The sequence below is a fragment of the Manacus candei genome, unplaced genomic scaffold, assembly GCF_025592945.1.
Source record: "Manacus candei isolate 608988 ecotype Guabito, Panama unplaced genomic scaffold, ASM2559294v1 h1tg000045l, whole genome shotgun sequence".
In the NCBI taxonomy this organism is placed as follows: domain Eukaryota; kingdom Metazoa; phylum Chordata; class Aves; order Passeriformes; family Pipridae; genus Manacus; species Manacus candei.
Window position 1 is genome coordinate 3,031,640 of NW_026138093.1, and position 27,474 is coordinate 3,059,113.

A 27,474-nucleotide genomic window follows, 5' to 3' on the forward strand; every position below is an offset into this window, starting at 1 on the left:
GCAGTAATTGTTAATTAGAGATGGATGGAACTCCCCCAGACCAACGCTGGTGGGGAGATCTCTGCTCTCAGCCTCCAGCAGTGACCTTGGGGGGTCCCCAGCCAAGGCAGGAATCTCCACACACCCCCGAGGAAGGATTCTGTTGGAAGAAGCTGCCCCTGGGAAAGGGGACTGGCCCTTTGTGGTAGAAACCTCAGTCCGCTCGAGTGCAAAGGGCCGCTATGATCCCCCCCCCCCCAAAGGACAAGACAACTGGGGAAGGAAAGAGGGGCTTGGCTAACAGAGATCAAAGATTTCATGAGGTAAAAGCAGGTTCAGTTCAGGCTGAGGGCGCTGCGGCACCGCCCGTGCGAACATTCCTGCCGGCAGCGCGGCGGGCTGAGGCTGCGGCTGCGGGGGGTGGAGGGGGCTCTGTAAAGGCGGTGCGCGCGCAGAGCGCCGTGGGTGCTTCCGGGAAGCAAAGATGGCGCTGGCTCCGTGCTGCACTGTGAGCTGGCGGGGCCTGCGGGAGAGCGGGGCTCTGGGGATCCCCCCGTGGGCTGCGGGGAGCGCGGCTGGGGGTGGAAAGGCTGGAGAGTTCGGGAGGGTTTAGCCGAGGGGTTCGGGGGTTCCCGAAGGGCAGAGCGCGGGCCCGGAAGCCGCGGATGGGGGGGGGGGGACGACTGATCGAGCGCCCTGGCTACACTGCGCAGGCGCGCCGGCGGAGTAGTCATAAGGGAACTGCAACTCCCATGAGGCTCTGCGCGATCCGCCATTACTTTTACCGCCACAGCGCCCTTACCGACCCGGCGGACCGACCCCGGGGATCCCAGAGACCCCCCCCTAACCCCAGAGACCCCCAACACTCATCACACAGAGACCCCACAGGGAGAGGGACCCAAGGGTCCCCTAAAGCTCAGCAGTGGGGTTCAGGGGATCTCGGAGCCCCCAGAGGAGGAGTACTGGGGGTGCCCCTCAAAGTCTGGAGGGTACCACATGCAGGTAAGGGGAACCCCGTGCCCCCAGTATAGCCCAGTGACCCTCAGTACGGCCAAGTAACCTGCTCAGTGACCAGTCAATGTGTCCCAGTGACCTCCCACTGCCCCCCAGTATGGCCCAGTGATCCTACAGTGAGCACCCAGTAACCCCCAGTATGGCCCAGTAACCTACCAATGTCCCCCCGTGTGTCCTGGTAATCCCCCAGTTACTCCCTAGTCTCACCCAGTGCCCTCCCAGAATCCCTCAGTAACCCCTAAGTCCCTCCCAGTGCCCTCTGGTTCCCCCCAGTGTGTCCCAGTATCCCCCAATAATCGCCCAGGGCCCTGCAAAGCCCCCCAACTGTCCCCAACGTGTGCCCAGATGCCCTTGGCCTTTCTCTGGGCGTTGGGGGAGAGGGGGTGTTTTTGGTGTCAGAGGGTCCAGGGGGGCTCCTTGGGTGAGATGGAGGGTTGGGGACATCAGGGGTAGTGTTTGGAGACAGTGGGGAGGGGTTTGGGGACAGTTGAATTGGGGGTGTCATGGGGGGAACTGTGGCCATGGGGAGGCCCTGGAAACACTGGAGACACCAGGAGGGTCTCAGGGGGTCAGAGGGGCAACTGGAAAAACCAAGAGAGTCTTGGGAACACCAGGAGGGTCTCAGGACTCACCTGCTTGTAGTGCTGCTCCTCCTCTCCCCCCCAGGCCCCATTAACCCCCTCAAATGTCCCTTTACCCCCCTTTTCCCTTTAGTTCCCTCCCCCCACAGATCCCTTTCACACCTCAAAATGCCTTTTAACTCCCCCAAATGCACCCAAAGCCCCCCAAAACCCCCAAATTCCCATCCAACACCCCCAGATCCCCCCAAATACCTCACAGCTCCCCCCTCAAATCCCTTCCAAGCCCCCCAAAGAGGGATCACCCGGCAACCTGGGACAGGAACACAGTGGGCTGTACTGGGGGCACTGGGCTGTACTGGGAGGGCACTGGGGGGGGCTCAGGTGTCCCATGACAACGTTGTTGCCCGTAAACAAAGACACAAACCAACAGAGTGCCGGTTTATGGGTGCTTTATTCGGGGCCCCGGGAACCTGCGGGCTAACGCCCCAAGTCAGGATTCCGACGACCCTCGTTCTCAGTTCAACTTTTATACACAAACAAGTTTACATGTATTCTCACGGCTAAAACAATTACAGTTTCTATAGCAACCCAGGTGCAGTAGTTTATAACAATTAACAATCATCTACTTTAAGCATAAATCTGCTTAAGTTGTCCTACCCCCCTAGAAACTGTTTAACAGACCCTTACCACATCTAAGGTACAAATCGTTACGTACATGCTTGACTAAATCTTTTGATTATTGTTTCTACTTCTTCAGTACATTCTATTCCCACGAACAAGGCTGCTGCTTAACTCACTACTGTAATGTGTTGCTTTCTAGGCCTTACCCTTTTACTTAAGCCTTAGCCATTCTACTACTAAATTTAAACTGCTTTGCAACAGTCCCCCCTTTTGAGCATTCTTCAGGCTTTGCTTGCAAGGATGCTCAAATACAGCAATCTTCAGGTTGCAGTTTCTTGATGGATAGGAGGTGATCCATTTTGCGGTGAGATTACTTCTTTTCTTGTTATAGCTTTCATGATTCGTCTCGTATGTTGACCTTCTTTTACAATCATTCCTAAAAGACACTTGTAAACAGTTATGGCTATGACAACAATTATTACAATCAATATTCCGTACTGGATAACAGAAGATATCCATCCTGACACATGGAGACCTAGGGAGCTGAATAATTGTCCTATCCAATTGTGTTCCGCTTCTTTCTGCAGTTTATGAACATTCTCATCAATTTGTTCTAATTGATTAATATCTTTCTCTACTTCTTGAGTGACATTTGGGATGTGTACACAACAATGCTCATCCTTTGCATGCAGGTAACCGCAAACTCCATGTTCTTTGAGTAATATCAGGTCTAATGCCATGCGGTTTTGTATGGTCATTCTAGAGGTGGCTTGTAATTGTAAATTTAGATCTTTAAATCCTTTCTTAGTGACTGCTGCTAACCTTTCGGTCTGGCTCATCAGTTTGAACAGCATTTCTCTATTTCGATATGTTGAAATTGGGGCAAACAAAGATTCTAGTGCCCATCCGAATTTAACTCCTGCTGATGGCTCATGCCAATCTGTTAGTTCCAGGTCATTAATGTCATTACTAACTTCTCTTTTCTCCCGTGGTCGCATCTCTGCTGGTGTTAACTTCTCTTTTCTCCAGAGTGGACAAAGAGTAGGTATCCCTAGTGTGACAGGTACAACCGGACCGTCTAGTGGCATGTGGGTGGTCCATTGACCATGTCCCATGACCCATACTAGGTTTCCGGGACTTCTAACTGTAGTAGTGTGACAATCAATGTTTCTCACATGTCCTTTAATAGTATGGTTATATCCTCGACACTCACATCCTAACTGCAGGAGGGCTTTGACTGGCATTAAGCCTATTTCATCGTCTGGGGTATCACATGTATATATTCGGGTACAATTCCAATCCTCTTTTGTATGTGTTTCTGTCCTCCAATTATGATTCCCTCTATTTCCTGTAGAATAAGTTTGATTCTTTTTCCCCTTCCAGTGAATGCACCACTGTACCTTTCCAATATAACTATATGTCTCTAGCAGGCTGGGTCCCCAAATTGTTTGCCATTCTTCCATGGTTGTAGAACTGGTAATATTTTGACAGACCTCTTCTTGTTTTTCTCGTTTTACTGAAGCCGGAACTTTAGAGCATGGGTGTGTTGAATTTGTAACTAAACAGTATCCTTTTAATTCATTAATTGTTTCACTTGTTACCCATGTCCCAATTACTACCCATCGGAAATATCCCGGCATCTGTTCACATTGCTTCTTCATCATTTTGTCACTTAATAAACATACATCTACCGTTTCGCTCCATGTGATGGTTACAAATTTGCAATTCCTTGTAATATTCTTAAACATTTTGGGTATTTCCGGCACTGGAATTATTCCCCATGGAATTGGGTCTCCTGCTGCATGAGGCATAGGGAGACATGCAGTAATTTTAGTAACGTTTTGTACTTTCCCAAAATCTCGAATTAGGCCCACAATTAAATTTTCCTGTTCTATTTCTCTATTCGGAATCTGCAGATCTCTCACATGTCGAGTTTTCCTGGGGGGTATAACTTGTACCTTAGTCATTATTTCCCGAGTTGTGTTTATCATGTGTATTTCTACATACCCATAATCAAAACTCCTTTGAATCCAAACTACACACATGTATGTCCCTTCTACGGTTTTAGACACCTCAGGTACCTGCAGGACGGTATAACCCTTTTGTTGTGTCGCATCCCAAACTGTTGTCACTCCTTCTGTTATGATTCGATCTTGATCCCTCCGTTTCCACTTGACGTGGACATCTCTTAATTCAGCTCCCTGGTCATCTGAAAACAGACAAGTTAAGTTTACATCAGTGTGTTCTGGTACAAACAAATAAGGATCTGGGGTTTCAATTCTCACGGTGGTCTCTGCTAGACTTATCAACCCCAGGAATACCACAATCTTCAATTGTTGGCTCGAAATACCATCTTTGTAGGTGAGTGAGGTTCTACCGACCATGAGACTGGAACCTTCTTGACTCGGGTGTAATGGATCCAATTGTCGATTCCCTCGACTTTCACCGCCGTATAAGTGGTCATTATCACCTGGCGAGGACCGTCCCATGTTCCCTTTAATGGTTCCACTGACCAGTTTTTCACGTAAACTTGGTCTCCTGGAGAAATGTCATGAACCGGATTCTCCGGGGGCAGAGGCCGATTCCACTGCAGCGCTCCTCTGAGGGCTGTGAGGGTCTTATTCAAAGATAACACATAGTTAAATACTGCCTGATCACCCACTACATGAGGATCCCCTTGGTAAGTAGCCGCATGATAGGGCTTGCCATACAATATTTCGTATGGACTTACTCCTATTCTTTCCCTTGGTTTAATCCTAACTCTCAGCAGAGCGAGGGGTACTGCTTGGGGCCACTGGATTTTGGCTTCCTGACAGATCTTCTTCAATTGACCTTTTAATGTCTGATTCATTCTTTCTACTTGTCCACTAGACTGCGGTCTCCATGGTGTATGGAGATTCCATGTTATCCCTAATACAGCTGACACATCTTGGACTATCCCTGCTGTAAAGTGCGGTCCTCGATCAGAGGACAACCCTAGGGGAACTCCAAATCTTGGGATGATTTCCTTCAGAAGGGTTTTCACTACTTCTTTTGCCTGATTGGTCCTACATGGAAAAGCTTCTGGCCACCCTGAGAAGGTACAAACATACACTAGCAGATATTTAAAAGTTTGGGCCTTAGGCAACTCAGAAAAATCTACTTGCCAATAGTCTCCTGGTAACTGTCCTACTTGTAGTTTTCCCATTTGTACTTGCTTCCTGACTACTGGATTATTCTTTATACACATAGGACACATTGCATTCACCCTTTTAGCTAGTGTTAACATCTGGTTTGAGAAAATTTCGTTTTTCAAGAATTTCACTAGTGCTTCTGCACCCCAGTGGCACTTGTTGTGTTCCATCTCAAGCACTGCTTTCATTATTCTGACTGGTAAAATTACCTGTCTCGTGGGAGTGATATACCACCCCCTGATATTTTTCTTCGCTTCCATCATCACAGCTAATTTCTCATCTTCAGGTGAATAATGTGGTTTCTCTTCCATGAATGCTATTGCTGGATTATTCCGGGTTGGTAAAAGAACCATTTGAGTCCATACCTCTCTCGCAGCCCTCCTGGCTGCTTGGTCAGCGTATCGATTTCCCTAAAACTCTCGTCCTGGATCAGCCTGGTGTCCTCTGACATGCATTATTGCCACTGCTGAGGGCTTATGTATTGCCTCTAGCAATTGTAAAATTTCTTCCCGATGTTTAATCGTTGTCCCCTGAGAAGTAAGAAGTCCTCTCTCCTTCCTTGGCTTAATATTAAAGCTCTCACCAATGCCCATATTTCGGCTTTTTGTGCAGATGTACCTGGGGGTAGTGCCTTCGCTTCTATCACTTGTTGTAAAGTGACCACTGCATACCCAGCATACCTGGTGCCATTTTCCACAAAACTAGATCCGTCGGTGTACAGCTCCCAGTCAGGATCTGTCAGTGGTTCGTCCTTCAAGTCTCTTCTGCTCGCGTAGACTTGTTCAATGGTCTCTACACAGTCATGCTCCAGGGTGCCTTCTTCCTGTGTGGACCTAAGGAATTCTGCTGGGTTGAGATGGTTAGTAATTTTCAGTTCAACATCATCTTGTTCTCTCAACAAAGCCTGGTATTGCAACATGCGGCTGGAGGAGAGCCAATGCCCCCCTTTTTGCTCTAGAACTGCTATGACCATGTGGGGCACGTACACTATCATGTGTTTTCCCAGAGTCAATTTGCGTGCTTCCTGTATTAAAATGACCGTCGCTGCCACAGCTCTGAGACACCCCGGCCATCCCCCACTTACTGCGTCTAGCCGTTTGGAGAAGTACCCAACCGGTCTCTTCCAGGATCCTAGACGCTGAGTGAGGACTCCTAAGGCCATTCGCTGTCTCTCACAAACATAGAGCTGAAATTCCTTGGTTGGGTCCGGTAGTCCCAGGGCAGGTGCTTCCTGGAGGGCTTTCTTCAGTTCCTGGAATGCTTTTTCTTGCTCTGTCCCCCAGGTTAGCTTGGACTCCTTTGCTGCTTCATACAGTGGTCGAGCAGTCAGTCCGAAGTTAGGAATCCACAGCCTGCACCATCCGACCATTCCTAGAAAAGATCTCAGTTCTTGATTATTTCTAGGCACAGGTATAGCACATATTGCTTGGATTCTATTTGTTCCCAGGCGCCGGACTCCTTGGGAAATTTCACATCCCAGATAGATAACTTTCCGTTTTACTAACTGTGCTTTTTCTTTTGAGACTCGGTAGCCTGCTTGGCCCAGCATGTTTAACAGTTCAATAGTTAACTGACGACAAAGTCCCTGTTCTGTAGCCCCCAAAAAGACGTCATCAACATACTGAAGCACTATATAAGAAAAAGGAGATTCTTTTACCTGCGTCATCTTCCACTCCTCAAGTTCCTTTGCTAACTGATTACCAAATATCGTGGGTGAGCATTTGAATCCTTGTGGTAATCGAGTCCAAGCGAGCTGTCTCTTTCGTCCTGTCTCCGGACTTTCCCATTCAAAGGCAAAGATTTTCCAACTTTCTCGTGCCAGTGGTATGCAGAAGAAAGCATCTTTCAAATCAACCACAGTAAACCACTGAAACTTCTCAGAAACAGATGTTAACAAGTCTTGCACTAACCTATACTTACTATTTTTTTTTTTTTTTTTTTTTTATCGGAAATATGGGGGTATTAAATTCCGACTCACATTCTTTTGATATCCCTAAATTAAAAACTGTGTGATCATTGGAGCTATCCCTTTCCTAGCTTCTAAACTAATTGGGTATTGCTTCACTCTAACAGGTTGTGCTCCTTCTTTTAATTCTATTCTAACTGGGGTGGCTGCTTTAGATTTCCCAGGAACCCCGGTCTCCCACACCCAGGGTACAACAGCCTGTTCAATCTCTTGGGGTATTTCTTCCTTTTCCACTTCTTTCACAACAAAAATTTTTGCTAAATTTTCTTCTGGAATTTCTATCTTGACTCTCCCTTTTTCAAATATAATTTTAGCTTGCAAGGCTGAAAGCAAATCCCTTCCTAATAAACATTCAGGACTGTTGGGCATGTACAAAAACTGATGGTCTAGTTCTTTTCCTCTAAATTTAATATCTAAAGGTCGCAAAAACGCCTTTTCCTCTACCTGTCCTGAAACTCCTACCACCCATGCAGTTGAATCGCTTAGTGGCCCCATCAATTTATTCATTGCCGAAAAACTAGCTCCAGTATCTATTCTAAATTCCGTCGGCCCCCCCTCTACTTCCAAAACAACCTTTAAGTCTGAATCTAGCCGACTCTGTCTTCCACAACTCCCTCTACCAATAATTCCTGGTAAATTTTTAACTTTTTATAATCTGCGGGGTTATTAGCGTCCCAATCGGGATCCTCCCGCGGTACAAAATCATTTACCGTCCCCCGCGCTGCCCGAGGCAGGGTACGAATCCTTTCCTTTGCTCTCTCCACCATCACCTTTAATACCATTTCTTTTTCTGTTGAATCTAAAATTGTATCTATTAATACCTGTAAATCATTCCAGTCCGGGTCTTGTGTTTTTATAACCATTTTTATAACACGAGCCACCCGCTCAGGATTTTCTCTATATGTCCCAGCTGACTGTTTCCAAATTAGTAAATCATTAGGCGAAAAAGGAACTTTTATCATGATTTTTCCCCTGCCTGCTCCAACCGCTTCTCGCAAGGGAGCCATCAATCTAGGGGGTGAGAGCGAAACGTCTGTCTCCCTCCCCCCTCCCCGTCTTCTTTCCCTCTCCCTTCGCCCTCTCCGAGTCCGTTCTGCTAGAGGAGTTCTGTCACATTCCCACCCCCCTGTTTCTTCCTCATCCGAGGATGATTCTAACAGGGGCATGGTGTGTGATTGTGCCCTTGCACGTGAAGGGAGACTATTTCTCGGGGGCGCACTTGGAGTTACTCCGGGGGAGACTAACAAAGACACATCCTCCTCTGGTTCTGAAAACCGTATTTTCCGCTCATGTTTATCATCCAATCCTTTCAATATCTTTATACTCCGCTCTTGACATTTCTTACATTTATCATCCTCCAGTTCCAGTTCTTTCAACACTAAGATACCACATTCCTTTTGCCATTCAGTGTTTTGTTCTAAATAATAAAACAAATCCAGATACGGTATTTCATCCCACTTCTCATTCTCTCGTAAATATCGCATCAAAGGGGTTATAATTTCCAAAGTCAGTGAACCATTTCTAGGCCACGGCATTCCTTCTGTTTCATATTGAGGCCATACATTATTACAATAATCAATCAACTGTTTCTTGCTTAACTCTTGTCCAAAATTTCCTTCCTTCCAATGTTTTAACAAGCAACCAAGCGGAGAATCGCTAGGGATATCTTTTTCTGTGCAGGATAGTGCTCTAAAGGTTTTAAATGACATCATGCTTGCTACTAGCTCACACACACACCACAATCTAAATTCATCAAATTCACAATAACACAACAACACAAAACAATACTTTTAACGACCAGCACGATAACACAACAATATAAACCAGAACAAAACCAAAACCAAAACCAACTCGCCGATTCTCCCTCTGAGAGGCGAGTGCTGGTACTGCGCAGCTTTCGCCGCGTCTTACGACCAGCGCCTAGGCTTCCCAACCAAGGTACCTTTAGCCCAACCCAGCGGGACACTCACTATCCCGTCTTATAGGCAGGCTCCCAACCAACAAACCTAAAAGAATAAAGCACCTTCGGGCTTACCTAGAGGGTTGTCCGGCGGGCGCGGGTCGGGCACGGGTCGATGTCTCCCCAGAAATCACCTGGTTGCCGGCATGGAGTAGATCAGCTCGTGAGCCGCCCAGCTACCCCCGGAGTTCCATCTGGTGTCGCCAAAACTGTTGCCCGTAAACAAAGACACAAACCAACAGAGTGCCGGTTTATGGGTGCTTTATTCGGGGCCCCGGGAACCTGCGGGCTAACGCCCCAAGTCAGGATTCCGACGACCCTCGTTCTCAGTTCAACTTTTATACACAAACAAGTTTACATGTATTCTCACGGCTAAAACAATTACAGTTTCTATAGCAACCCAGGTGCAGTAGTTTATAACAATTAACAATCATCTACTTTAAGCATAAATCTGCTTAAGTTGTCCTACCCCCCTAGAAACTGTTTAACAGACCCTTACCACATCTAAGGTACAAATCGTTACGTACATGCTTGACTAAATCTTTTGATTATTGTTTCTACTTCTTCAGTACATTCTATTCCCACGAACAAGGCTGCTGCTTAACTCACTACTGTAATGTGTTGCTTTCTAGGCCTTACCCTTTTACTTAAGCCTTAGCCATTCTACTACTAAATTTAAACTGCTTTGCAACAACGTGGCCCAGCTCCAGGAGAGATCTGGGGAGCAGTGAGGAGGTACTGGTCTGTACTGGTCTGTCCTGGTCTGTACTGGTCTGTCCTGGCCTGTCCTGGTCTGTACCCCCAATCCCCCAAGACCCTCCCGCACCCCAAAGCCCCCCCGGCCCCCCCAGGCCCCTGACTTGGTCCTGCTGCCCCTTGAGCATCTCCAGCTGCTGCAGAACCAGGCATTTCATCAGCAAATGTGCAGGTGACCCCAAGCTGGGGGTGTGTTGATGTGCTGGAAGGCAGGAGGGCTCTGCAGAGGGACCTGGCCCAGCTGGATCCATGGGCTGATTGCAAGGGGATGAGGTTCCAGCAGGCCAAGGGCCGGGTCCTGCCCTTTGGCCACAAGAAGCCCCGTCAGCCCCCCAGGCTGGGGCCAGAGTGTCTGGAGAGCAGGCAGGCAGGAAGGGAGCTGGGAGTGGGGATGGACAGGAAGGTGAAGAGGAGGCAGAGTGTGGCCAGGTGGCCAAGAGGGCCAATGGCTGGTGGCCTGTGTGAGGAAGAGTGTGTCAGCAGGAGCAGGGAAGTGATTGTTGGGCTGGAGTGAGCGCTGGTGAGGCCACCCCTGGAGTGCTGTGTCCAGCTCTGGGCCCCTGAGTTGAGGAAGGCCCTGGAGGGGCTGGAGCAGGAGCAGAGAAGAGCAGCGAGGCTGGGGAAGGGAGTGGAGCACAAGTGGTGTGAGGAGAGGCTGAGGGAGCTGGGGGTGTTGAGGCTGGAGAAGAGGAGGCTCAGGGGAGACCTCCTGACTGTCTGCAAGTCCCTGCCAGGAGGTTGGAGCCAGGTGGGGCTGGGGCTGTTCTGCCAGGAAGCAGCAGTAGGACAAGAGGGCTGGGTCTTGAGCTGTGCCAGGGGAGGTTTAGGTTGGATATTGGGAAGCAATTTTTTGCCAAGAGAGTCATCAGGCCTTGGAATGGGCTGGGCAGGGAGGGGGTGGAGTCAGCGTCCCTGGAGGTGTTGAAGGTGAGAGTGGATGTGGCCTCAGTGCCATGGTCTGGGAAGCACAGCGGGGTTGGAACCAGGGTTGGACTTGATGATCTCGGAGGTCTTTTCCAACATGGCTGATTCTGTGATTCTCTGATTGCCATTCCTGTGGCAGCACATGCTTGAGGCTCCATCCCCAGGGTGATAGAGATGTCTGTCCATATCTATCTCCAAGGTTAGTCTGTAAATGTGTGGTGTTAGAAAAGCAGGATAAGTTCTAGGATGGTTGTAGGAGAAAGAAGCCCAGAGGCCAGTGCAAGCAGGCAGCCCTCAGCTTGCACCTGATGTCCCCTCCCTGCAGGTTCCTGTCCTTGAGCCCAGGCCCTGAGGTGAGGCTGAGAAGTGGCGCGGAGGTGAGCCCAGAGCTGTCCCTGAGGTGAGGCTGAGAATAAGTGCAAGGCAGAGGTGCTGCTGAGGAAGGAGAGCCCCGTGGTGGGGAGGAGACAGAAGCTCTGCGTGCCCGTCCCCGAGAAGGTGCTGTGTCCATGCCCTGTGTGCCAGGTGAGCTGGGGCTTTGCTGCAGAGCTGCGGGCGCTGATTTGAGCGTCTCCAAGTGCTGAGATGGTGGGCACCCAGGAACACAAACTGTGCCTGGCCATGGAGCCTGCAAGGAGGAGCAGAGACAGCCGTGGCAGTGTGGGGGTCCAGGTTGTCCCTGTGCCTTCCCCTGCAGGCCCTGGCTGTCCCTGCTGGGCCCCTGTCCATCCCCATCAGGTCCCTGCCCGTCCCCCCGGGCTGAGCTCCCCCCAGGAAGTGCCGTGGAGCTGAAGCTGCTGCCATCCCCCCCTGCAGCCACTGCCCCAGCCAAGGGAGCAGCAAAGGCAGGGCCAGGAGCAGAGGCAGCAGCAGGGGAGCCCTGGGGGTGCCGGGAAGCTCTTGTGTGGGGCAGGAAAGAGGCGCTGGGCACGAGGCCGGGGCTGTGCTGAGCAGGCCCAGCCCTCACATCCCCCCAGCCAACACCGGCTGCCCGGGGGGCTTGGGAGGGACCCCCAGCCCGTGTGCCCCACACTGAGCTGGCAGAGAGAGAGCCAAGGGACAGGGTTACTTGCCTTGAACCCTGGAGAGTGGGTGAGGCTGGAGAGAGGGGGGAGCTGTGAGAGCCCTGAGAGCCTGGAGAGGGGGGAACTCGGGCCCCCTGTGCCGAGCCAGCGGTCAGGGCCGTGCTGTTGGTGCCAAATTGCCCCTGGTCAGGCTGAACCCAGAGCCCGCCCACGTGTTGGGGGCCCGATCCACTCCCTGCTCTCGTTGCCCTGGGGCAGCCTCTGGTGTCCCCCCATCTGTGGGGCTGTTTGGTTGCCTTGGGCACAGCCGGCCCTTGTGCAGGGCTGTGCCCTTGGGGGCTCTTGGGGGTGGACAGGAGGTGTTTTTTGGGGGTGCCGGGCTGGGATGGGGGCAGAGCCCCGGCGGTGGGTGGGGGGATGCGGGTCCCCCCACGGTGGGGGTTGGTGTTGCTGGGTCAGGCCCCGCTGGCTCCATTGTCAGCCCGGTGCCGGCGGGGGGGTCACAGCGGGTTTGGGGCCCCCCGGGAGTGCCGGGGGTGGGTGTGGAGCCCGGGAGCTGCCGAGTGTGGAGGGCGGAGCGGGGAGATGGGGGAGCTGGGGGACCCCCGGGAGCCTGGAGGGGGGAGCACGGAGAGTGAGGAGCCCTGGGACCCCCGGGAGCCTGAAAGGGGGAGCATGGAGAAGGGGAAGCCTGGACAGTGGGGACCCCTGGGATCCTTGGGACAACAAAGTGGAGAATCTGGAGAGGGGGAATATCAGGGAATGTGGCACCTGAAAGCGAGTCAGAGGAGAAGGGACCCTTGGGACCCCCAAAACTCCCAGCATCCCAGACAGGGGAGACTCTCTGTACCCCATAGGGGGGAAACCAGAGAAGGGGTAACTTCTGGGAGAGATGTTTTGGGCTAATCTTCATATTTTAGAGTATTTTTTACCTGAGTTGCAACTTTTTGCAGTTTGGGGGGGATAAAAGTCGTCTTGCTATTTCTGATGGGTTTTTTGCCTGAATCTTGGTGGTTTGGGTTTCTTTAGGCTGAATCTTAGTGTTTTGGAGGTTTTTATGGTCACAGGATGCCTGGTGAGTTCTAGAGATGGACTTGGGCAGGAGGAACCCCCAAGCCAACGCGCTCAGCCCTTGTTTTCCCCCCATCAGGATTTGTCCTTCCCAAAGCTTGGGCGGATGGAGGAGGAGGCTGCGAGGAAGAGGAAGATGCCTTGGGCCCCCCAGGCAGGTGAGGAGGAAGTCAGTGTCCCTTTGGGCGGGTGTTGTGCTGGCTCTGTCAGCCCAGCATGGCCCCGGCTGCAGGACAACCCCGCTGGCGCCGCCGTCCTGCCGGGGCCGGAGTTGGGGGGATGTCCTTGGCCTTCCCTGTGGGCCGGAGGCAAATCCCCTGCCTGTCCTTCTTGCTTCCTGCCCCAGGCCCCGAGCTGAGGACGGAGAGCCCGGAGGACAAATCCCCCCGTGAGACCCTGGTGGGAGAGGCCGTTTTGAAGGGCTCCCCGGCGCAGGAAGGCAGCGGGGAGGAAAAGGGCCGGAGATCCCCCTGCAGGAGGGGCTCCAAAGCCAGCCCAGGGTGCTCTGAGGAGGAAAGAGCCAGCCTGTGCCGGGAAGGCGGCCGGAGCTTGAGGGGGAGCTCTGAGCTGGTGGTCCCTGAGCAGCCTCCCAGCAGGGAGAAGCCTTTCAGGTGCTTGGAATGTGGGAAGAGCTTCAGGCTGAGCACCCACCTGCTCCGACACCAGCACATCCACACTGGGGAACATCCCTACCCATGTAGGGAATGTGGGAAGAGCTTCTGGAGCAACTCCATCTTGATCCAACACAAGCACATCCACACTGGGGAACGGCCCTACACGTGTGAGGAATGTGGGAAGAGCTTTGTGTACAGCAGCAGTCTCCGCAAACACCAGCACATCCACACGGGAGAACGGCCCTACAAGTGTGGGGAATGTGGGAAGAGCTTTGTGTACAGCAGCAGTCTCCGCAAACACCAGCGCATCCACTCTGGGGAACGGCCCTACAGGTGTGGGGAATGTGGGCAGAGCTTCATCCGGAGGTGCCACCTGTTTTCCCACCAGGCCATCCACACTGGGGAGCGGCCGTACAAGTGCATGGAATGCGGGAAGAGGTTTAAGACCAGTTCACATCTCCTCATGCATGAGCAGACACACACAGATGAGAGGCCCTTTCGCTGCACTGACTGCGGGAAGGGCTTCAAGCGGAACTCCAACCTGATCCAACACCAGCGCATCCACACTGGAGAACGGCCCTACAAGTGCTTGGAATGTGGGAAGAGGTTTCAGACCAGCTCAACTCTCCTCGTGCACCAGCTGACGCACACGGATGAGAGGCCCTTCCGCTGCACCGACTGCGGGAAGGGCTTCAACCAGAACGGCAACCTCCTCACCCACCGGCGCATCCACACCGGGGAGAGGCCCTACAAGTGTGGGGAGTGTGGGAAGAGCTTCACCCACAGGTCTAAATTGACCTCACACCAACGGACCCACCAGTAAAGGAAGCCCCACCAGTGCTCCACCTGCGGGAGAGCTTTGGCCGCTGCTTCCACCCCGAATGAACCCCCTGACAGTGAGGCAACCCCTGGAGTGCAGTGACTGTCAGTCCATCCCTTTCGACCACAAAGGGCCAGTCCCATTTCACAGGGGCAGCTTCTTCCAACAGAATCCTTTTTGGGGGGGTGTGGAGATTCCTGCCCTGGCTGGGGACCCTCCAAGGTCACTGCTGGAGGTTGAGAGCAGAGATCCCCCCACGAGCGCTGGTCTGGGGGAGTTCCATCCATCTCTAATTAGGAATTATTGCTTTTGTGCCAGCTTGAGTAGGATTGCTTCAACAATTGCTTTAGTGTAGAGCACTGTCCTATCTTATCCTGTACTCCTGGTAGTTTTAGTGTGTATATTGTGCAGTAAATAATTGTGATGAAGGTCTTTTGTCTGATCGTTTGTAACCCTAAATAAATTCCTTTCTCTCAATAGATCTGATTTGCCATTATTAAAACCTTGGGGACAAAAGTGGTTCAGTCACACCTCTGTAATTCCTCTAAACTGAAAGAGTTTTCATAATGCAAGGCTGAGATTGGATCCAGCAGCCCCCAGCACCCAACAGTGAGTTGGGAGCTCAGGGGGGCCACCCCCCATTGCAACTCCAGTTGAGCCCAAAGACCCTCATGGGACTGTCGAACCTGCCAGACTATCCCTCCTTTTCCACCCTTCTCCCTGTTCCTCCCACTTTCCCATTATCCCCTCAATCCCCATTTTCCCCCCCAAACAGTTTTGGGGTCCCAACCCCCACTGTTTGCCCCCTCTCCTGTGGCTACTGAAGGAGAAAATGAGGCTGCACACACAGAGTTCCATTTTGGGACTTGTCCACCCATCTTTCCAGTGTCCCCCTTTCATGGGGGTTCCTTTGGAAACAACGCCTGGGCTTTGTCTTTTAGTCCACTGGAATTCCCAGCATGGCCCCAAAGCAGTGCCCTGATCCCACACATTCCCCTCCCCTCATGTGCTGGCTGTGTTCAGCCACCAGAGAAAAACACAGGCTGCCATGCAGAGCGTTCCAAGTGGTTTCCACTTTAGCAAACAGCACTCTCTGGATGGAAAACACCAGTCAGGGCCAAAACACTCCTTGTTGATTCGAATTAACAGACAGCAGCAGCTCCCGCCTTAACTTGTTCCCACAGAAATTCTCAGGGTTCCTTTGGTTCAAGGAATCCCCACATGCCATAACAGCCCCTTGATTCCATGAGCTTCCACAGTCTCCAAAGGTTCCTTTAGTTCCATGAGGCCCTGCAGACCCAAAATGCCCTTTGGATTCCAGGAGATTTCCCATTGTCCCAGGGTCCCTTGTGCTTCAGAAGGAGCTGCAGTGGGACAGTGGCCCCTTGGTTCTGTGAGCTCTGCAGTGTTCCAGGAATCCTTGGGTTCCAGGAGAGCCTGCAGTTTCACCAGGAGCACTTGAATGCAGGAGGTTCTGCAGGGTCACAGTGGCCCCTGGATTCTGGGAGGTTCAGAAATATCTCAGGGCTCCCTTGGTTCCAGGAGGACACACATGTCAGCAGGAACCCTTGGTTCCAGGAGGCTCGACAGTGTCCCAGAATTCCTTTGATTTCATGAGGCCCTGGATTGTCCCAATGGCCTCCTGATTCCATCAGCCCCCTCAATGTCCCAATGGTCCCTTGGTTCCATGAGTTTCTGCAGCGTCCCAGGGTTCCTTTTGTTCCATGGGGAGCTGCAGTGTCACAATGGGCCCTGAATTCCAGGAGTTTTCCCAGGGTGACAGTGCTCCCTTGATTCCATGAGATTACACAGTGTCCCAGGGTTCCTTTGGCTCCAGAAGGCCCTGCAGTGTCCCAATGGTCCTTGGTTCCATGAGGTTCCACGAGGTTCCACCATGTCCTTGCTGGAACACACACGGCTGCAATGCTGCCCCACCTGCAGAGCTGCCTCCAGCTCTGGGCTCCAGCACAGGAAGGACATGGACCTGTTGGAGCGAGTCCAGAGGGGAGCAGCAAGAGGATCAGAGGGATGGAGCAGCTCTGCTGTGAGGAAAGGCTGAGAGAATCGGGATTGTTCAGGTTGGAGAAGAGAAGGCTTTGGGGTGACCTAATTGTGTCCTTCCAGTGCCTGAAGGGAGCCAACCAGGAAGATGGAGAGAGACTTTGGACAAGGGCCTGGAGTGACAGGACAAGGGGCAGTGGCTTCACGTGGATAGAGGGAAGGGTTGAAGGAGATAGTAGGAAGGGAATCTTGAATCTGAGGGTGCTGAGATGCTCTTGAAGGCCCCTCCCAAGCCAAAGCATTCCATGATTGTGGGACTGGTGGGTGAGGTGGTGGTTGGAGCCGTCTGGGGCACAGGGACCCAAAATGAGGGAGTTTTCCATTGTGGGGGAAGGAAGGAGGGGGCAGCAGAACTGACCCCTTGGACACCTGGCAGGCAGGCTTTGGCTGGAAGCTGCTGATGGGGAGCTGAGTGAAGCCCCCACAATGCAGGAGGAAATGGTCAGTGACCTGCTCTGCCAATGAGACCCCCCCAAGTGCCTGGGCCCACATGGGATGCAGCCAAGAGTCCTGAGGGAGCTGGAGAAAGAGCTGGCCAAGCCACTCTCACTCATTCTCCAGCAGTGCTGCACAACTGCACAAGTCCCAGCTGACTGGCAACAAGCAAAAGGGATGCCCATGCGCAGGAAGGGCCAAAAGGAGGATCTGGGGAACTCCTGGCCTGTCCCATTGACCTCAGGACCAGGGAAGTCCATGCAGCAGATCCTCCTCAGTGCCATCCCTTGGCAGGGGCATAACAACCAGGGGATCAGGCCCAGCCAGTGTGGGGTTGGGAAAGGCAGGTCCTGCCTGACCAACCTCATCTCCTTCTCTGACAAAGGACCCGCTCAGCAGCTGAGGGAAAGGCTGGGGATGTGTCTCTCTGGAATTCCAGAAAGCCTTTGGCACCATCTCCCCCAGCATCTCCTGCACAAACTGGCTGCTCATGGCTTGCCCTGGGGAACTGTTTGCTGGGTGACAAAGTGTCTGATGGCCCAGGGAGTGGTGGGGAATGGAAGGAAATCCAGGTGGGGCCGGTCACTAGTGGGGTCCCCAAGGGCTCAGGGTTGGGGCTGCTCCTGTTTAACATCGTTCTGGGTGACCTGGGCCAGGGAATCGAGTGCCCCCTCAGGAAAGTCATGGACAACACCACGTTGGGTGTGAGTGTGGATGTGCTGGAGGGCAGGAAGGCTCTGCAGAGGGATCTGGACAGACTGGATCAATAAGGCCAAGTGTCAGGGCCTGCCCTTGGGTCCCAACAACCCCCTGGAATGCTCCAGGCTGGGGGCAGAGGGGCTGGAGAGATGCTCAGCAGGAAGGGACATGGCAACCATCATACATTCCCATTGCTATTGTCGGTTACCATGGCAACCCTCAGCCATTCTCTTTGCTATGGTCAGTTACCATGGCAACCACCATACCATTCCCATTGCCACTGCCAGTTACCATGGCAACCATCACACATTTCTATTGCTATGGTCCGTTTCCATGGCAACCCTCATACATTCCCATTACTAAGTTCAGTTACCATGGCAACCACCATACATTTGCATCGCTATGGTCAGTTACTATGGTAACCTCTTGGTTCCTCTTGATGAGAAGCAGATGCAGATGAGCCTCCCAGTTGTCCACCAACCTGCCAGCTGTGCTCTAAAGGCCTGTGTCCCAAGGGCTGTCTTGACCAAGACCCTGCACAAACCTCTGGGACTCTTTGCATCCTGTCGTGAGGCCTTTCCAGTGAATTCCAGGGTTATCAAGCCAACTTGAATGGGATCTTTGTCTCACACCACAAAGTCAACCAAACCACTCTCTCCTCTGACCCTCACCCACAAAAGTTCACCCAATTTGTTCATCCCCTAGAGCAGCTCCACAGGTCCAAGAAGCTCCTTCCCACTGAGGACACCTCTCTCCTGCTCTTTCTCTCCTGTGTCTCCTTGGCCTTCTCTCCCAGCCCATCACAGCCCTGCAACCTGGGAACTGTCTCAGCAGGCCTGGGCTGTTATTGCCTGCAAGTGGAATGAAGAGAGACTTGGGGCTGCAGCTCCTCCTGCCTGTGCCCCACACGCAGGGCATTGGGGCCTGTCTGGCTGCAGCCCCTCAATGGGGGCACCAGGGTAAGAACAGACTTGCAGAGGGGAAAGCTGCTCTGAAAGCCCCGAGAGCTGGGGTGTGCAGAGGCTTTGCTGACAATGGCCTTGGGGGTGGACGTGCTGGGACTCAGGCCCAGGGGGAAAATCCCAGGCCTGACCCCTGAGGAGATCAGCACATGCTGCTGAAATGCTGGGGGAGAGAAGCGCCAGCAGAGGGAGGGAACAAGTGTGGACAGCCTGGGCTGATGGGATTTGGACTCGTGCCTGGCCCAGCCTTGGCTGGGCAGAGAAGGGACAGCCTTTGTGTCCCTGCAGGGCTGGGATTCACTCCCTGCCCCAAAGGCCCCCAATGTGTCTGGGAAGCCCTGGGTGGTGCCTGTCCCACAACTGCTGGGAATGGGGACAGGGTTCCTGCACAGGCTCTGTGCTGTCCATGGCAGCTGCTGCACTTGTGCTGCAGAGCCCTGGCACCTCCCCTGGCACTACAGGTCCCTCTTTGCTGTTCAATCCAGGCTCAGCTGCCTGAATTAGGTTCAGCAGTGAAGGGATGTCCAGGAGACAACTGCCATTGTACTCTGAGGACATGTAGAAAATACCCTGATAAAGAACAGGAGAGAGACCTCTCTCCCTGTGCCACCTGACTCCATTTGGTCACCTGAACACCTCTAGGGGCTGCCCTGGACAGAAGGAACAGTGACAGGTTCCCCTGTCCTACATGTGGACCCCTTCTGCCACTGAAGTTGGCCAAAGCAATGTCCCAGCAGCCTCCAAGAAGATCCCACAGCTGCTGCCCTGTCCCTAGGAACTGCTCCACTGGAGCCTGCAGTTCCCAGCAGGAATCTCGGTCACCTCTGGCCCCTCAGAAGGAACCAGGGCTTTGTGTCCCAGCAGGTCACTCCTAGCTTTGGTCTTCCTTCATTGCCATGGGAGCTGGGACAAGGAGTCACCTGCAGGGGCCTGTTTTGGGCCCACTGAAGTGGGGCAGGAGGAATCCCAGCCCATGGGGGTTGTGGAGGGAGCTGAGTGTCTTTCTGGCCCCAGGTCTGCAGAGCTACAATGAGACACCTCTGTTGACTCAGCTGAGTCCCTTCCCTCAGTGCAGGTGAAGGAGATCCCTCCTGGGCACTGTCTGGGTTTCCTGTCTAATGATGGGACATGAAAAGGGGACTCTTGAACTTAACTCTGTGTCTGTTTGGAGAAATGACAATGCTGAAAGAAGTGTCTGTGCCCAGCTGAGAGAAGGCCCATCATTATTTCCTTCAGCTGTGTGCCAGCAGGTTCCCCTGGAGCCCCAGGGACAGCTGGAGGGAGCCCAGAGGGGCAGAGAAAGGGCTGCCTGGGGCTGTTGCTGTGCTGCTGAGCTGGGCCGGGCTCCTGGCACACAGGGAGCTCCTGGCAAGCAAGAAGAGCTTCAAAGAGACAGCTCTGCTGCTGAGCAGCTCCTCTGCACAGCCCAGCAGGGCTGAGGGCACTGCCTGCAGCACCCAGGGCACAGGAGAGAAGGCAGAGAGATGAGAGGCAGCCTGGGCTGGCAGGTGACTGAGCTCTTACTTGCGGGATAAACATTCTCAGGATTTGAATGAAGAATTCTCTGGCTGTAGAAATATTAAACTTGCCTTCCTGGAGGCATCTCCTAAAGCTGGCACATCCCACAGCTTCTAGGATCTTTCAGCAGGACTCTCCCAGTTGCTGCAGTGCAGGGGAAGTGGCCACATGGCAGAGCAGGGCAGGAGCTGCAGGCAGCAAGGGCAGAGAGGAGAAGGGAGCAGGAGGTTCAAGGGATCCTGGGGTGGGAGGACAGGGCAGAGCTGCTCAGGGCAGGAACCTTGCCAGCCCTTTGCCACGCTCAGGCTCTGGCTGCAGAGCAGTGCAGGTGAGTTCCTGCAAGTGCCTCTGCCAGCTGCCAAATGGCAGCAGTGGCAGGAGCTGTCAGGATGGCTCTGCTGGATTTGCTGGGGTGCAGCAGGAGAAGCTGCTGCAGAGCAGGACTTGCTGCTGCCCCCTCAGAGGCCCAGGGCCAGAAGGTTCCCTGTGTCAGGGCTGGCTGTGGGGTGGGAAGGTGGGGGTGCAGCCAGGGGTGCCCAGGGCTGTGGGGCAGAGCAGGGTCCTGCCCCCAGGGCTCTGTGTGCTGGGGCAGGGACTCTGCTGCCTGCCAGGGTCAGCTCTCAGCCCGGCCAAGGAGCTGCCACGGGGCTGGGGGAGAAGGGCTGTGGGGAAGGAACAACTGCTGGGAGGGCAGAGCAGGGCAGAGTCCTTCTGATCTCCACAGTGTGCTGCAGGGATGAGGGCTGGTCACAGTTCCAGATCAAAGCAGGAAATTTCCCAGAAGGTGTTTGCAAGAGGCACAGACAGACAGGGGGTACCTTAAAGAGAATGAACCAGTTCTTTCAGTGTTATACTCTGGGTTGTCTGGGTGCTGACTGTGACAGAGAAATCTCTGAGCACAGGAGGAGACACTGAAACATGAACTCTGTTAGATTAGAGGGGATTGAACCTGAGAGTGTCAGACATTGAAACTGTCTTATAGACCCATCAGTGTCACTTTTTCAGCCCTGTGCCCAGGGAAGCAGCTGCTGGCAGGGACAGCTCCAGGCAGCAGAGCCCTGGGCAGGGAGTGGGGGGCAAGAGCTCCCAAAGGCCTTGGGGAGGGGGCATTCAGGCAGCTCTGGGGGCCCTTCCCTGCATCTCTGCTGGGCACTGTGTGCTGGGCCATAGAAATGAGGATTCCTGCAGTGGAAAAGAACTTTCCCAGGTGTGATGGTAGAAATAGAAAACACAGGTACAAATATTCTAAGCTCAGACTAAGCTTCTGTTCTGCAGCCCCAGCTCTTCTGATTCATTACAGTAGCGATGGAACTTTTGTATTCAGGGTGTTTTACATCTGACATTCCTTGTGTGTGTGAGAGCTTTACCAAAAAATTCCATGTCCCCCTGGAGCAGAGCAAAACTGACTGCTTGGCAGTGCATTTGGTGACATTTGACACATTGATTTCTTGTAGCAATGGAGTGGCTTTTTCACAGAGATCTGTCTTAACTGTTCCCTGTCCTTTCCTTTTTTGAACAGATCCTGTGCTAAAAAGCAGCAAATGTCCAACAGCAGCTCCCTCACCCAGTTCCTCCTCCTGGCATTCACAGACAGGCGGGAGCTGCAGCTCCTGCACTTCTGGCTCTTCCTGGCCATCTCCCTGGCTGCCCTCCTGGCCAACGGCCTCATCCTCAGCGCCGTAGCCTGTGACCACCACCTGCACACCCCCATGGGCTTCTTCCTGCTCAACCTCTCCCTCACAGACCTGGGCTGCATCTGCACCACTGTCCCCAAAGCCATGCACAATTCCCTCCAGAACAACACAACCATCTCCTACATGGGATGTGCTGCACAGGCCTTTCTGCTTGTCTTCTTTCTTGGAGCAGAGTATTTCCTCCTCACCACCATGTGCCACGACCGCTACGTTGCCATCTGCAAACCCCTGCACTACGGGACCCTCCTGGGCAGCAGAGCTTGTGCCCACATGGCAGCAGCTGCCTGGGCCACTGGCTTTCTCAATGCTCTGCTGCACACAACCAATACATTTTCCCTGCCCCTGTGCCAGGGCAATGCCCTGGGCCAGTTCTTCTGTGAAATCCCTGCCATTGTCAAGCTCTCCTGCTCACACTCAGGCTACCTCAGGGAACTTGGGCTGACTGTGGTTATTGCCTGTTTAATGTTTGGTTGTTTCATTTTCATTGTTTTCTCCTATGTGCAGATCTTCAGGGCTGTGCTGAGGATCCCCTCTCAGCAGGGACGGCACAAAGCCTTTTCCACGTGCCTCCCTCACCTGGCCGTGGTCTCCCTGTTCCTCAGCACGTTATTCTTTTCCTACCTGAAGCCTCCCTCCATCTCCTCCCCATCCCTGGATCTGGTCCTGTCAGTTCTGTACTCAGTGGTTCCTCCAGTATTGAACCCCCTCATCTACAGCCTGAGGAACCAGGAGCTCAAGGATACCCTGAGGAAACTCATAACTGGGTGTTTTTCAGAAGCAATAAACTCTCCTTCTTCTGCATGTTATTTACCTCATTAAAGGCCAATCCTGTTATGGACTTAATTAAAGGCCCACCATACCTTCTCTATTTTTTGCTTCTGATAGGAGTGTTATTTTGGGAGAATTTGTTCACATTAAAAAATCTTTATATCTATAAATATATCTATAAGGATATATATATAAATATTTTTTTATATATAAACACCATTTTCATTTCAGTGTTTGCCTTTCTAGCCTGGCCCGGAAGGTGTACAGATTGGCAATTGTACTCACTGTGTTCTTCAACCAAATAAAGAACTCTGCATTGACTTGTTTGCCTGACATCTTTCCTCTCTGACTTCTCTGCAGCTGCAGGGTCGGTGCCTCTGTGCAGAGCTGGGCCAGAAAAGAGTCCCAGCAGAGCAGCACTGCCAGGGAGCAGCAGCCCTTCTCCTGCCTGGCCTCCTCTCCCTTCCCTTCCACACTGTCCTGCAGAGCCCTGTGTTGTTGGAGGCCTCAGTGCTCTGGCAGTCGGTGCCAGTCCTGCTGCAGGACTGTCCAGGGACTGCAGGCAGGGACAGCCACGGGCACTGCTGGCACAGAGCTGACCTCTGCAGCAGCACTGCCATCCTGCAGGGGCATCTCCTCAGGCCAGGGCCTGAAGGCTTCAATCTGCTTTCCACTTTGCTCTCCAGGATGTGCCCAACACAACGCCCTGCAGAGGAAAACAGCAGTGACCAGCACAAGGGGGGGAGTGCTCAGGGTGGGGGCACCCAGCAGTGCCCTGGCACAGCCAGCGCCGCTCCCAGCACTGGCCTCTCACCCCAGGCCATTGGGCTTGTTCTTCCCTCCAAGGAGGGACAGCAAATGACCAGCTCAGGAGTCCATGTTTGCACTGCATGGACAAGACATGCCCATGTGTCACGGCTTGGGGCTGGGGGGGTGGAAGGCTTAGACAAAGTTGATGGCAGAAGCCGTCTCGTTGAGCTACGAGGGGCAGAAAGGACCCCCTTGCTTTCTAAATTCCTTCTCAGAGAGGAACCTGGGTTTGGCTGGATCCAATCTCAGGCTCAGATTTTGATTTAAACTGAAGGAATTATAGAGGTGTGATTCAAACACTTTGTCCTGCAGGTTTTAGTGATGGCAAATCAGAAATATTTTGATAAAATGAATTTTTTATTATGACAAATGAACAGACAATTGATCAGAGAAATGAATAGATTAAATACCTTAAATTTACAGAATTATTTACTACACAGTATAAAAGCCAAAACCTCCTAGCAGTATAGTGTAAGATAAGACAGTGCAGTCTATCAAAGTCATTCTATTAAAGCAATTGGATCAAAGCCAGCAAAAAGAAACAATCCTGAAGCACAGATTGAGGTAACTCACCCCACAACGACAGGGGATAATTCTCTCTCTTTCACTTAACCCCTGGGCAGTGACCATGAAGAGCTGTCCCTGCTTCATGGCAGAAGCTCCACACACTTCAAGGAAGTCTGTGGAAGAATCTGACACATGACAGTTGGATGGGGCTTTTATAGTTATCAAGAGTTTGACTCCCAGACATATTTGCAGGCCAGGGAGCAGCTTACCTGTGAAATCCTGCTTCAAAAGCAGGATGTGTGTTTGAAGTTTCATGAAGCATTTTGGGTTTAGCAGAATTCAACATTAAAAACAGCACCTTGAGAGCAGCAGTAAGTCACTACAGAGACCTTGCATTGTTTGCATTCTCTGACCATTGTTTAGATATTATCAGAGCAGAGCATCCTACAAGAAATGGCCCCTTGATTCTACGAGGTTCCAAAAACTGTCAGGGTTCCTTTTGTTCCATGGGGCCCTGCAGTGTCACAATGACCCCTTGATTCCAGGATGTTCCAAAACATCCCAGGGTTCCCTTGGCTCCAAGAGGCTCCCCAGTGTCCCAGCGGCCCCTGGATTCCAGCAGGCCCTGCAGTGTCCCAATGGCCACTGGGTTCCAGGAGCCACAGCGGCTGCCGCCGGCGTCTGTGCCCGGAGCCGCCGCTCCCACGGGGCTGCCGCACTCACCGCCGGGGTTGCCGCTCGCGCAGCCGCCGCTCTGCCCCGGCTGCACCGGGACCCGGCACCGCCTCGGGCCTGCGCTGCCGCCTCAGCGGCCACAGGGACACAGCCATGGGGGACCTTTGCTCTGACACTGATGGGGCCTGGCTTTGTTCTGCTTGGGGCTGGGCTTTGGGAAAACTGCTGTTCATGTTCATGCTCCACTGGAACACCTCCTGAATTCCAAAGGTTTCCTAATCCAGGGGAGGGGTTTCTATGGGGTCGGAGGTGCTGCCCCTCGGGACACATTGTCAATGAACCATCCAGCTGACTGGGATGGGTGTAAGAGCTGGGGAACACAGCATAATGAGTCACCCCATGAAAACCTTGGAACATTCCCTGACTGAATCGTAACCCAAATGGAACAGTTTGGATACAATTCCCAAATATTTTGGAAACTCCAGTCATTCCTGACACCAGGATGGAAATTCAGCAGATAACTAAAGCCAGTCACCTTGTGAGCCCACAATCAGCAGGGCTGCGGGATGCCCTGGCAGTTCCCCAGCACCTCCCTCTCAGTGGGACACCTCTGGCAGCCTCTCCCAGCTCGGGAACCCTCCAGTTTGCAACACTCCAAAGACCCTCGCTGGTGCCCAGGACAATTCTGATCCCCCTCAACAAACACTCCTCCAGCTGGGACCCTTGTCTGTTGGCAAACACAAAGGCATTTGGGGGAGTGTTTCCCTGACAACAAGGAGAATTTGGGAGAGGGACCTTTCCACAGCCAGCTATTGATGTGTCCACACATCTCTGCCTGGGTGTGGGTGTGAATTGACTGTGGTGGTTCACGAAGCCTAGACATGATGATGATAAATGTTGTTATTGTGAATCTGTAATTCAGTCACTGTTAAAATTGTAGCAAATGCTATTGAACCAGTTGATAATTGTTCAATTGGTCAGTGATTAAGTGCTACTAATCTCTTTTGCCCCTTATCTTTGGATCCAAATCCTTTGTGCCCTGACCCTCTTGCATTCCCAAGGCTCTGTGTAAATCATTTTCTTTCACCCAAAAATATATATTTTTCATGACTTCCACTTTAAAATCTTCCTCCTTAGCTAAACTGCAAAACAACTCTAATTTGTTGTTGACGTCTTGAAGACAATTAAAGAAAGAAAAATAATTTGTTTTTCAGTGTTTTAATGGGTCCCACAGTGTGTTTGGAGCTGCATCAGCTGTCAGTCCAAGATGGGCCATGTCAGAACTGGTGAGGTTGGGGGGTGAGGAGCAAGGTTGATTATCCAGGGTCAGTGTGGATCCCCTGAGGAGACACTCAGCATCAAGATCACTTGGAGAACATCTCTATCACCTCTTCTCTTAACTTAAAAATAGCCATCATTGAATTAAAACAAAAAAAGTACAAATTTTGAAGACTTGTTTTGAAATTGCCTTGAAGGCAATTAAATGAAGACAAAGAGATCCTGAGGGATTTCTGGACTTTAATGAGCCCCACAGTGTGTTTGCAGCCCAGCCCATGATCCTGAGGAACTGAGAGAAGATTGAAGCAGCTGCTGAAGAAGTCAGAAGCCAAAGTGCAAGTGCCTTGAAGCATTGCTGGGCCCCACTGAGGGCAGGCACTGCCAAAGCCTCCCCAGGGACTCCTTGGAGCAGCTCCTTGGAGGCCAGGAGTGCAGGCAGACAAAGGCTCTGGGCAGGCCCCTGCAATGCTGAGCAAAGCCTGCCTTGGTTTTGTGGAGCACAAAGGCCAAGGCCTGAGCCCCAGGCCCTGGCCCAGCAGATCCTGTCCCTCCCGGCTGGCTCAGGGCTGTTTGGGGGGCACTGGGATGGGAGGGGGAGGAACAACAAAGGCCCAAAACTGGGCAACCCCTGCCAGGCTGCTGAGGGAGGGGCGAGGCAGAACCCAAGGGCAGAACCTGCCAGGCAAGTTGCTTGTGGTGGCCTGAGTGGCAGAGGCAGCTGCCAGAGGCAAGGGGACAAAGGCCTGGGTGCCTTTGGGCCTTGCAGCCCTGCCAGAGCCCTTGGCCATCTCTCCTGCAGGCTGTCCTGCCCTGGCCCTGCTGCTGCTCTGGCCTTGCAGGCTGCACACACCCCTCCTGCTTTCCCACCACCTCCCAGCAGCATTTCTAGACCCTCCCTGATGTCTCTGCACCAGCTCTGGCTGTTCCCTGGAACACAAAGCCATGGGCTGATCCTGACTCCCTCTGGGTGACCTCTTGCACCACAAGGGTCCCCACTGAATGACATTTCTTTTTCCTCACCTTCAGTCTGAACCTTCAGTGCTACTCTTTGTGGAGATTTCATTCTATTTCCAATATGGAGATCCTGTCAGATCTCCTCTAGACCCTCTCCAGTTCTTCCTCATTCCTCCAGAATGGGGAACCTCACAGACAGACAGACCAGTCCAGATGTGGTGACCCCAGGGCTGAGTCCAGGGGGGTGACAACTCCCTTGTCTGGGTGCCCACACTCCCCCCAAGGCAGCCCCATGTGCAGTTGGCCTTAAATCAAGGGGCCATTCTGATTCTTTGTAATGTCACGGAATCAAGTGGAACTGTGACACTGCAGGGCCTCATGGAACCAAAGGAATGCAGGGACACTGTGGACTCTCATGGAACCCAGGGGCCCTAGTGACAGTGAAGAGTCTCATGGCACCCACTGTGCCTCCCCAGAACTCCATGTTATCAAGCAGAGCCGCTGCCTCCCCCCCGCCGCCGCACGGACCGGAGTCGCCGGCTCTGCCCCACTTGGACACCTCTGGAGTCAGCGTGTTCTTGGGCAGCGCAGCTTAGATCAGAGAGTTTC

The 27,474-nt window shown here is 52.7% G+C and overlaps 2 pseudogenes; one reads left to right on the top strand and one right to left on the bottom strand.

Moving 5' to 3' along the window:
* The window catches only part of LOC127474807 (zinc finger protein 501-like), a 118,227-nt pseudogene extending 103,621 nt beyond the window's left edge, over nucleotides 1–14,606 (top strand).
* The window catches only part of LOC127474809 (uncharacterized), a 1,721,191-nt pseudogene that overhangs the window by 1,514,866 nt on the left and 178,851 nt on the right, over nucleotides 1–27,474 (bottom strand).